The sequence below is a fragment of the Montipora capricornis genome, chromosome 10, assembly GCF_036669925.1.
Source record: "Montipora capricornis isolate CH-2021 chromosome 10, ASM3666992v2, whole genome shotgun sequence".
Lineage (NCBI taxonomy): Eukaryota > Metazoa > Cnidaria > Anthozoa > Scleractinia > Acroporidae > Montipora > Montipora capricornis.
This window is the reverse complement of record NC_090892.1, coordinates 27010888-27023387: the sequence shown is the minus strand read 5'-3', so window position 1 is coordinate 27023387 and position 12500 is coordinate 27010888. Positions and strand designations below refer to the sequence as shown.

Here is a 12500-nt window from a genome sequence, read left to right as displayed (position 1 = left end):
TTTAGCAAGCTTCAACTTAGTTGGATAAATTCCGTATTCGAGTGATTTATTCAGTAGTACAGACAAAGGTTGGCTAATAATGTGTTTAGCTGATCTTAAAATATGAGTGGGAAAGGAATACAGTCCATGTGCTTTATTTTGAGGAATAGTCACTATTTCCAGTTCAATTTCAGAAGAAGAGACGGGGTTGAAAAAGAAAGAACCAGGGGAATTTACCTGAGGAAGATATTCAGAAAATTGTTTAAATGGATATGGCATTTTAGACGCCAAGTTTTATCCAACTCAGGAGAAAAACTTATTCATTATATCAGGAAACTCGGAGGTATTATAAGATACTTGCTTGGTTTCTGGACATTTTAAAGAGGTTATAACCTTGTGAGCTTTACTCTTACGACCTAAAAGACTATTGATGCCCTCCCATACTTTTTTAGTATTTTTCAAATTGTCTTCAAAATATTTGTGAAAATACATTTTTTTGCTTATTCGTGTGAGCATCAAAACTTTATTACGATAGGTCTTGTAGGCATCAGTGTCACCCGAAGTAAAAAGTTGATTTTTGATTTTAATTGATTTTCTAATTCCCTTAGTTATCCAAGGTTTTGATAATCGCTTAATCATGCTCTTTGAGACTGGCTTTAACGGTGCGTGCTTGTTGAGAAGATCATTTAATTTATTATAAAATTCAGAGAAAGATTTATTCACATCAGTGTTTTTTGAGACTGCTTGGATCAAGTCAAGTTGGGAAAGGTCGTGTAGAAATTCTGTTTCAGAATAGATTGAATAATCTCGTGCTAAATTTTTATGACAATCATGCTTGAAAATAGTTTTATCAGAGTGAAAATAACAAAATTGTGAAAAGTGATCGGTTAGATCGGAAATTATGTTGCCACTGGTTTTATAATCTTCAAGGTTGCTTATAAAGATATTGTCAATAAGTGAATAAGAATTATTATACACTCTTGTTGGTTTATCGATTGTTGGCATTAAGTTAAAGCTTTGCAGGGAGAGAATAAAGTTTTGAGCATATTTACAGGAATGAAAACAGAGAAGGTTTAAATTAGTATCACCCATGAAGACACTTTTGAGAAACCTTCCAAGTCGAGAAATTCTCAAATCCCCAGTACGATTGTTTGAGGGACTTGGGATTCTTGGGCAATGTTAGCTAACTTTCTCTTTTGATTAAGTTAAAAGGAAACGCAAGATTTGTGGCCCTTGTTTTTCATCGCTACCGATGCAGAGATCTCTAAAATAAGAAACAAAGATTGGCCACGATGTAAGACGGTCACTGAGATAAGTCCCAAGTAAATTACATCATGCAATCTTCCTTTTGAAATTTGAAACATTCTTCCATTTTGTAAGTCTAGCCACCCGCCTCAAATAGCGCTTTGCTTAGCCTGACAGTTTTGTGGTCAGCCGTGTTCTCGACAGTCCCGCCCTTATGCTCAGAAAGGCATCTAATTAGATGCACGTCCAGTTTTGACCTCCAACACGAGGTGTCCCTTTAAATGTAAACCTTTCCTACGAATTTCCAACAATAAAGACCAATGATACTACAATTATTCTGCTTTCGGTGGAGAATGCTTGGCAGCATACGTAGTTCTGGCCAGTGTTAGTAATGGCAGAACGAAATACTCTCCACTGCAGATAATTGAACCAATGACGTCAAAAGTGCAGCCTGCTGCAAATTATTGAACCATTGACTGAAAAAAAGCTTGTGTTATTTTTGTTGAGCAGAAAAATGGCTGCGAGTAGGTTTAGAAGTTTAAGCGAAGAAATATTTTGAATGAATAATAAAAAAAATATTGAATTCGGCTTTCGTAGAATATGAAGAATTCTGCAGATCTCGGAGGATGTTATCCACCTCGGCCTTCGGCCTTGGTGGATAACACTGTGACGTTTACGGTAAAATAAACACTTGAAATCACTTGTCCGAACACAACAGTATTTACTAAACAGACATGACGACTACAAAATACAAAAGTCCTAGATCCTAGACCGCGTGGGTCACAGTAATTGGCGTCAGCTGTTGTGGTCACCCTGCCTTACCCAGTATTTGTTTATTTTTTGTTTACGTCGTCATGTTTTGTTAATAGTTAATTTAGAAGGCGAAGTTTAATAAATAAATAAATAAATAAATTTACATAAATGATTGACAAGTCTCAAAACACTACATCTCTCCCCTTCTTGATGATGGACTTTGGAAATGTGTAAGTGATTGACCCAAACGACTTCTTTAAACGACTTTTTTATAATATGAAAACGGCAAACTGAAACGTGTTACAGAGTCACAAAAATCAATTGCATTCTTCTGGTGTCTAGTTCTCTTGAACAAGTAAAACGTAGTCTGCGAATCTCGCGGGAGGACTTGTCTGCCTTTGGGATCGTCGTAGGCCTGCAGTATGGCTTGAAAACTTTGTTATCTTATCCAGTTCCTTAATTTCCAGTGGTTGGGGATTTGCTGAAACGTCTTCGTCCATCTCTTGTGTGTGGTTTCCAGTATGCTCGATGTGACTGGGAACAACTTTGAACATCGATGAGTTGCGCGTAACGGTCTTGTGTCCGTCGCTTGCGGTAATCATCGATCTTTTTTTTTCTTCGACTCAAGAGGCACTGGATTAAACGGGGTACTGAGCTTGTTGGCTTTTGGTTGCTTGACTAAAACTGTATCTCCCAGCTTGATATTGCTTTCTCTCACACCTAGCTTTTGGTCAGCATACGCCTTTATCTTCTTTTTCTGCTCTGTGTCTCTCTCTGCCAGGTTCTTCTGGGTCTCAGCAATGATTTGTGGGCAGACTGGTGGCGTCACTTCTGGCAGAGTGGTCTTGAGCTTCCTCTGGTTAAATGCTTCGCATGGTGAGATTCCAGTAGTCGAGTGAGGTGCCGCCTGATACTGCCGTAGAAATTTGTTGAGCTCTTGTTTCCAGTTCTTATTCTCGATGGTCGCGGTTCTCACTCATTTTTCTAGTGTCATCATGAAACATTCTGCCTAGCCACTTGCCCTTGGCCAGAGAGGCGTGATCTTGCGGTGTTGAAAGCCTAAATGCTCAGCAAAATTCTTGAGCTCCACGCCGTTGAAGGGGGGTCCGTTGTCGCTCTTTAGCACTTCAGGAATCCCTTGTCTTGTGGATCTGGCGGAAGTGGATGTGACAATTTCCACTTCCGGAAAACGGCTGTAGATAGTCTCCAGAAGGAAGTGGTCCTAGGAAGACCATCGCGAGTTCTTTCCACGCAGCGGTTGGTAGCGGTGTCATCCGTAGAGGTTCGAGTCGTTGTGCCTTGCAAGTAGCTGCTGCTTGGCATGGTAGACAGCAGTCGAGTTTCTCCTTCACTATCTCGTCCACACCGGGAAACCAGACTTTCTCTCTGATGAGCTGTTTTGTCTTTACTATTCCTTGGTGTCCAACATGCGCCAGGTCTACAGCTCTGTTTCTCAGTGTGTTAGGGACTACGATCCTATTTCCCCTCAATATTGTTCCCTAGTAGACCAATAGTTCGTCCTTCACTTTCTTGTACTCTTGTACTTCGGGATCCGTCCACAGGTCAGTTTCAATCGCCTTGATAAGCGCCTGGAGCGAAGAGTCTTTCTCCGTCTCCAACTTTATTTCTTGCAGTGTCATCGCTTTTGGTATAGCTTGGTTGCAAATGTATATTGCGTTCTTCACATTCTGCGGTGCTCGGGTGACGACTCATGAAATCGGCCTGGTTTTCGGCGTCTTTTCCAGGTCGGTAGATCAGTTGACAGTTATAGGGCATTAGCCTCAACTTCTATCAATCGATGTGTGCTGATGTTGGCTTGTGACTGTTAAAGATACCCAGAAGCGGCTTGTGATCTGTGGCGATTGTGAACTCTGACCCATACAGGTAAAGGTGAAAATGTTCAGCAGCCCAAACTACTCCTAGCATTTCCCTCTCGGTCTGGGAATATCTGTGCTCAACGTCGCTGAGTGCTCGGCTCGCGTAGCTGATAACTTTACCGTCTTGCACCAACAAACCTCGAAGTCCGACCGGGCTCGCCTCGACTATCACTTCGGTCTTGAGTCTCAGGTTGAAAAACGACATCACATGATTCTTGGTCAGGGTGTCTTTTAACTTGTCAAATGCTTGTTGCTGCTCGCCGGCCCACAGCCAGGGCGTCTCTTGCTTGGTTAACAGTCGTAGCGGGGCGGTTATCGTAATCTGGGATGTAACGGTCGGACTTGGAGGTTTGTTGGTGCGGTGCAAGGCGGTAACGTTATCAGCTACTCGAGCCGAGCACTCAGCGACGTTGAGCACAGATACTCCCAGACCGAGAGGGAAATGCTAGGAGTAGTTTGGCCTGTTTTTAAGTGTAATTTCACTTAAAATAAAGAAGAACGAGCGTTCCTTGTAAAAACCGATGCTATGAGAAATAATAAATTAACGTATATTCAGTTAAAGATGCACCTAAACTTAAATATTTTTGGTTCCTTAAATAAATCTCTCCGTCCAAAGCAAACATATGTCACCATTGTTATCCAGAATTTCCCTTTTTCTTTGCCGTGCAAGACGCGCAAAGTTATCAAAACTAGAGGTAATTTGGATCCACGACCGTGATGTTAGAGTCATGGGTCTATTCTCGATTTTGCGTCACGAACTGCTTTCCATTCCTGTTTTCAAACAAATTTTGCGTTGCAAAGCAGTTTGTGATGTAAAATCGAGAAAATACCCATGCCTCTCACATCACGGTCGTGGGTCCAAATTACTACTAGTTTTGATAACTTTGCGCGTCTTACCTGGCAAACAAAAAGCGAGATTTGGTCGATTCTCGGGCAACGTTAGTTACCTTTCGTTCTCCATTAGTTAAAAGAAAACGCAAGATTTGCCATCGGATTTTTCATTATCATTTATGCAAAGATCTCTGGAAAAATGAAAAATTGACCACGATGTAAGCAGCAAGCTGGCTTCCAGTCACCCGCTTTCTGGAGAGCCGCACCCGTCCGGGCTACGGAGTCCAACATCAACAGTTGCGCGTTCTTGGAACTTCTATCCCTGGCAAGTTGAAGAATTTCATTGAAAATTGAAGTTAAGATTTTCTTTCTGGTATTGTAATGTAACACGAACTAGCCAGCGTACATTTAGTTACTTTTTGTTTTCTCGCACACCTCTTAACGCCGGCAGTACGAGCGCAATTGGGAAGATGGCACAATCCAGAATTCTCATTTGCATATGACTCAACCAAACTTGTAAAAACTCCTCATCTGGCTCTAAAAACCCTGCGTAAGAATACATCAATCGCAATCCTTTAAAACTTGTTCTGATGAAAGCTACTTTTTAGTTGCTCTGTATTTCACCAGAGCGCTAAAACCACATTCAAAAAGAAGTCTTTCACATCCAATAAACTGTTATCAATGTACTCTCATCCATCCGTGAGCAATTCATACAGCAGCATTCCTAGTCTCTGATCCAACAAAACGAAAAAAAATACCCTTATTCTTTGGCCATCGTAGCTTTCAAAAAAAGTAAAACATAAATAGCGGTGATAAATATGGTAAACCAACGCATTTTATAAACTCTTGACGTTTCTTGTGCCAGGGAGAAGTCATCGTAACAATGTTTGAAAACTACCTACCTTGTAGCAAGAAGATCTTACTGGAGTTCTATTTTGCGAATTGATGATTTTTTGTGGTTTGCGGAAACAAATTTTTGCGGTTCGAGAAGACTGAAATTTCTGCTGGGAACTAAATTTTGCGATTCTGTGTTCAAACAGCACGGAAGCAGCACATTTTTTTTTTCAACGTTTGTTGCACGGTATTTTGAGTCACACAGTTGACTGTATTTACTTACAGTATTAATACCTTACTGCGCAAAAGGAACCGAACACTGGGAACACAACAAAGAAAAAAAAAAGCCTATCGCTACCACGCATAACAAAAGACTGTTTCATTTATTCGGTTTGCGGTTTGCAGACGCCCTAGCAAATGGTGGTCCCTCCCATTCGTGCTGATCTAATTTACTGAATTTCTTGATATATTCGGTCCTTTACCTATTGTTTTGTTTGCGATACAGACTACTGTATGTATCTAACCTCGGGTTGCTTTACAATGGTTTATCCCATACGGGACAAAATTACTGAATGCTGATTGGCTGAGACGGAGGGCATTTTTTTCTTAATCATGAAGGCACTTATGGCAATTGAGAGGGCATGATTAGTTGATACTGATTGGTTAACAGTTGCTTATCCAGAGCAAGGGAAGTTACAATAGAATCTTCTTCCAGATTCTGCCCTTGTGCAATTAAAGATTAATTTCACTTGTATTTTCAAAGTTTTTCAAACCGCTCTCGTCACTTCGCGGCTCGGGCAATTTTGTGAAAAATTTGAAATAAGTCCTTAATTGCCCTCGGGCCAATGCGATTACAAGTACAAATCATGGCAATAGTCTTGTGTAAGTCCAGTGTATATCGCCCGAGTGGCACAAGTCTTTATAACACGTCTTTAACAAAAAGCCAATAAACTGTTATCAATGTAGCCCCATCTGTCCCCGAGCATTTCGATTTGGTGCAGCTTTTCTTCAGTGCGCTAGACTGAAAGACGGCAACGACAATTTCCTGTCACCAAACACTACCATATAGCAGCATTTCTGGCTGCTGATCCAAGGAAACGATAAAAGTCTATGTTTCATGGGAATACACTGGTAGTCCAATGGTAGAACGGAATACAGTCACAAAGAGGAGGTTTAACTTCCATTTTAGCCGTCATTCTTGAATTGATGTCCTCAGATTTACAGCACTCGAGAAAGGTTGGAATTGAAAGTGTAATACAGCTAGGTACTCAAGGAACATATTGGTTTGCAAATTTGCGTAACCACTGACATACTTCTTTGGTAAGATACTGATCACTTTAATCTGACCAGAATTCGCGACAAGTAGCGTGAGACTGCTAGCAGTTGCTTCCATGTTAGTCGAGCCCTGCACTGCAGTCGAGAGAACACGGCCAATGGATTTCATCTCCTCCCCTCCCCTTCCCCAAGCCTCCCACGGGCGTTTCCTCATATTCCATAGTAGAGAGGAATTCACCATTTGTAGTTGCTTTATGAAATCTATGTGTTTTCAGGGTGGTTCAATACAACCCTAACGCAAAGCGGGAAAGAGGCATGTTAAGCTTTACAGAAAGTTTAGTTTTCGTCCAGTAAAGTGCATCTTTACTCAAACTTCGTATTGTGTGTAAAGCGCTGTGAATCTGACACTTACATGAAACTTTAGACTGCCTTTACAGTAGCTTTACGTCTGATCACGCAAATGTACCCTTATATACCTTAACGACCGATGTTAAACTGGTACAAGGCTGCTTAGCTAACTTTAAACAGGTTTACGCCACTTTACTTTTCCGTAATTCTCTTTTTTTTTTCATTTCCATGCATGTGAGAAAACAAACACAACTAAATTTACATTGCCGAAGACATGTTGTTCTTTCATTTATAACAGCAAGCATAAGTACAATAAACCGTGGACTAATCCAAGGTCTTTAAATCATTCCAACAGTGCAATACATAATGGTTTCTCAGTCGAAAAATCGTCTTTTCTCTACTTCTAGGTTGTGTCACAGCCTTTCACACAAAACAAGTATTCAAGTACGACAGCAAATTAACTTGTACTCACCTTATATCGTTTAACCTTCACCCAGAAAATGAAAGAAACGTACTTTTGATATATATCGCAATTTGACTGTTCAGTTTTTGCGCGGAACGTCTCCAAAGATTTCAGTTTCAATCTTACTTTGGACGAGTGACATTTGGACTCCTTAAAAATACACATGCACTAGTCGTACAGTTATTAAATGATTATAAATTTATGGTGAGAATATTTAAAAATGCACTGGCAATGCAGTGATCATTGAGTGTTTTTCAAATATATTGTACGGGAAAGGTGTAAGAACACAGTTCAAGGATCCACAACTGCGATAGAAGTAGATTTAAGATTTGTTTTTTTTTTAATGCTGCAGAACCCAGGACGTTGAGTGCCACAAATTGAATTATTTTATTTTAATAGGATCACAAGCAAAGTGTACAATTGAACCCTCTAACGGAACAAGCCTTGATACAAAGTTTAATATCACTTGCTCCGTTGGACATTCGCCTAAACCTCTCCATTCAACGTATGAATTCGGGTATAATCTACCAAATGGCCTCCATGTGATACTGTACAGAGGAAACAGGAGCAGCTTCCACACTGAATTGATAAGTAACGTTTCCTCTGTGGAAATCATTATAAGGGATGCTAAAGGATCACTTACTTTGAAAAGAGAATTAAACGTATCGGTGAGAATTTATTACTTTCTTTAAAATACTGTCTCTTAAGTTAATCAACGTTGCGCTAACCCATAAAATGAAAGCAGGTTAATTCTAAGTCAACAATCTATTTCCTGGTAATAGCGGAGCTCCACGCGCGCCGAGCACTATAGTTAAGAACATATGGTGACCCATCGACGCGGAGCGACGCAAGAAATTTTGGCTTTATAGCCATGACGTCATCGACCTACCGTACGGAAGTCCGTACGTCCACCCGTCCATGTATACCAATGTGACCAGTATCATGCTTGTTTGCAGCATACATCTTTGATATTGGACATCCATGTTTTGATCCGGAAACATCAAAACGCGGACAATTCGAAACCTATTATTTTCACTAACCCTACAGGCAGTAAGAATAAATAACCAGGGAACTCCACTTTTAGGCTTGAATAAGTCTACGTATTAGTTCCTTATATAAGTCGTCCGACCTGTTACCCTCCTACCAACGGGTTTATACACATTAAACCTTACTAGATCGTGCATCGTTTATTTAAATGCTAAATTCTTTTATCCTCTGAATAGGCCAACGGGTAGCTTATAAAGTATGTCACAAATTATGGAAATCGTTCCCTGTTTCGGTTGTTGTTTTCCAATTGAATTGCGTCCGTTAAAAAAACAATACAAAAGCAGAATAATTCAAATGGCAAAGACAAATTTTATGCACTCATTTATTAATGTACGGGAGTGTTTTACCGCGAACTAAAACACTCCTAGAATCAATTCGACCACTACATCCGGGAACCGAGAGGGCGTATATTAAGCAAGTAGGTCACGATTCCCACCTAATTTGTTGTATTTATACCCAGCATTTGTATTAGAGCCTGCTTTTCAATCTCTACTTTGTATATTTACTGTCCATTTAATAAAAAAGAAACTACAAGTTAGCTAGAAGATATAAATTTTATGTTCTCGTGGCAAGAACAATAGATCGGAGGACGAGGACGACTACGAGTACGATTTTCTGTTGTGATCATGCGCATGAGGTTTGGGGGTCAACGACACCGCGGCAAAATGAGTGCGCATGCTCCGCTTCGAACACATTTGATTCATTTGATTCGAGCTTTTCAGCTCTTTGTTTTTGAGTTTATTCGGCGGTGAAGGAAAAATTCTATTGGACCTTTTGATGATCAAGATCTCACGCTCAACATGGACTTGACAGAAAAACTAAACAGTAGTTCCGAGTTGTTTCCAACGAGAAAGTCAAAAGAGGTAAGCTTATTTTAGGCATGAAATATTTATTTGTTTATGTCGTTTCCATGGAAGTTATCTTTGCCAAACCATGTTTGCTCGTGTTTCGGTCACACCGTTGAAGACCTAAAAGTTGTAAATTTTAAACTGATAACATTTTTCGTTTACTGTTTTTCGCCTAAGGGCAATTCCTCTAAAAACGCGGAGGGTTCTGAGAAAACAGAAGTTTTAACCTCTGACATGTGATACGAGAGCCATGGATTTTTCTGTGACCTGGTTCTCCACAGCAAGAGCAATGGTTTGTATGGTAGATGGTGATGCTCTTTCTTTTCCAGCTCTGTGTTGCTTTGCAGGACACACCAGGTTGTGGTATGATTAAATTTAATTGATCTCTAGATTTCTGTTGATTTCATTGTCCCAGACATCTGACCTGAAGAAATCTTGTGGAAAGTGTTGATATCTGGCTGGCTGTCATTTTGACTGTCATTACTTTCAAGATGTGAGCAACTGTTTTTTATCTGCATTGTTAGACAAACCCTCTTATTAAGGGAGTCAGTTAAGTTGTTTAGTTTTTTTATAAAGGGATCTTTACAAATAGGGCACAGATTTCCATGTTTTTTTCAAGTATCTTAAGTGACATCTGTGCATGAAAATGACCAAGTGATAATAAGATTATTGTTTTACTTTGATCAGTTTCCTGTTGTTTCTTAAACATGTAATTTATTCTCATTCCAGTGCTTAAGTCTAAAACTCTTCCTGGTGTGTGTGTGCTGATCTGGTCAAACCATGCATGGCAAGCAACATTCCAGATTGTTTTCAGAGATTGTGATGAGGATTTCAGCGTTGAATATTTTATTGGTTTTGTGATGAAAAAAGCCAGGGTTGTTATTCATCTCTCATTTTTTCCTGCATGAGATCCTGCATGATGACAACAGTATTACTGCAAATTAAACATCACAGATGTGAGCATGTCAGTGATTAATACAAGATGGTTTCCAAACAGCTCTTCAAAATTGTTCAAAAAGGGACGATAATTATTTACTTGCCACACCTTCTAAGTCAATGTTTTAACAAGCAAATATAATTTGGTTTTTTAATTCAAGTAAACTGTCTTACTTTCATTAATACAGCTGTATGTTATTCTAGTCTTTCTCTTGCTGAGCAATCAGCATGGGTTTGGATATTAACTTCTGAGAATGCTCCTACTTGTAATAGTCTTAATGAATATACGGTACTTACAACAATAAAATTAGAGAGATATTTGAGTTACTGTATATTGTGTTTTGTGGTAACACATACCATAGTAGTTGTTGTGGTTGTTGTTGTTGTTGAAAAGGAATCAGATAGAGTCATTGTGGGTCCAGATAGAGCCATTGTGGGTCTATCATTGGGTAGTGAAACTGGATCAGTTGTGCATAATAAAATGTTAGAGTATGAAGCAGAATGCCTTTAGTCTTGCTGGATGTATGATTACATTCCTCTCTCAGTATCTTTACACACAGTGCAAAATTTAGGCTGGATTTTTGCTGGTGCAATGCATGCAAAAGTGAAATCAGTATTTTCCAAACACATGCAGGTGAATGGTTTCTTATTTCATTATCATGATTCTCATGTCTTCCCACCCTCATCCCAGCAAGGCTCTACAAGGTGATCGACAAAGCTGGAGAAAAAATTACAGTTACCAGCTAGCTGCAGGAAAAATACTGGGAAAATATTTTCAACGATGGACCACTACCAAACTCTAAGTAAAAGGGAAACATCAAGTAGCATTGGAGTCAAATTTATACTTAGTTTCAAAACTTTTTTGCGATCCTCTCTTAAAATTAAGACTTATTTTCTTTATTTTATTGCCTCGCTCTTGTAAAAGTAACTAGTGTTGTAAAATATGAGAGTGGAGGGCAGGTAAGTGACTTATCCAAGTTGCCGAATGAGTGGGATGCGGGCATGAAAAGAACTTAAGCTTATTTCTCACTTTCAAATGATTCCAATGAAACAAACAGACGATTTCCTCATTCAACAGGAGCAACATAAGCCATCTTCGCAGAAGGAATTATCATTCTGCCCTTGCAAAGATGTTTACCCGGCGTTTCCCTTTTCAGTAAACAGTTTTTCCCCCAGAGGTTTACCAACGCAGAGACCATCCCGACTAATAACATTACGAACTTCGTCCTTTTGCTCTAGCGCTCGAATGCAAGGTAAAATTCTCCTGGTTTGAACTATAGTTTTTTGGTTTGAAAAGACACAAGGAAGATTAGTCTTTCAGGAAGCTTTCTTCAAAATTTAAACCTTATCAAAGTAGTGTTGTCCTTATCATCGCAAAATGAAAACAAACACAGAGAATTTAAATTGCCGCCATTTTGCCGCGCTGTTGTTTCTATTGTAATTTAATTGGTACCAGTCCCTGGCGCGTGGAGACGATTCGCGCGTGGCTCAAGCCTGCGCACTCATTTTGCCGCGGTCGGGGTCAACGACACCGTGGCAAAATGAGTGTGCAGGCTTGACCCACGCACGAATCGTTTCCACGCGCGAGGGACTGGTACCAATCGAATTTGCCATAGAAACAACAGCGCGGCAAAATGGCGGATATTTCAATTCTCTGTGTTTGTTTTCATTTTGCGATGAAAAGGACAACACTACGTTGATAAGGTTTAAATTTTGAAGAGAGCTTCCTGAAAGACTAATCTTCCGTGTGTTTTTTCAAACCAAAAAACTATAGTTCAAACCTGGAGAATTTTTACCTTGCATTCGAGCGCTAGAGCAAAAGGACGAAGTTCGTAATGTTATTAGTCGCGATGGTCTCTGCGTTGGTAAACTTCTGGGGAGAAAACTGTGCACTGAGAGGGAAAACGCGGGGTAAACATCTTTGCAAGGGCACAATGATAATTTCTACGGCGAAGATAACTTCTGTTGCTTCTGTTGAACGAGGAAATCGCCTGTTTGTTTCATTGGAATCATTTGAAAGTGAGAAATAAGTTCTTTTCATGCCCGCATCCCACTCATTCGGCA

The 12500-nt window shown here is 39.8% G+C and overlaps 1 long non-coding RNA gene across 1 annotated transcript in view; it reads left to right on the top strand.

Annotated features, from left to right (window-relative positions):
- LOC138019790 (uncharacterized) overlaps nucleotides 1–12500 on the top strand; it is a 17238-nt gene that overhangs the window by 1833 nt on the left and 2905 nt on the right. The window contains exon 2 of the long non-coding RNA XR_011126234.1: nucleotides 8005–8273. This is a non-coding gene — a long non-coding RNA (uncharacterized lncRNA). The remainder of the gene's footprint in view (nucleotides 1–8004; nucleotides 8274–12500) is intronic.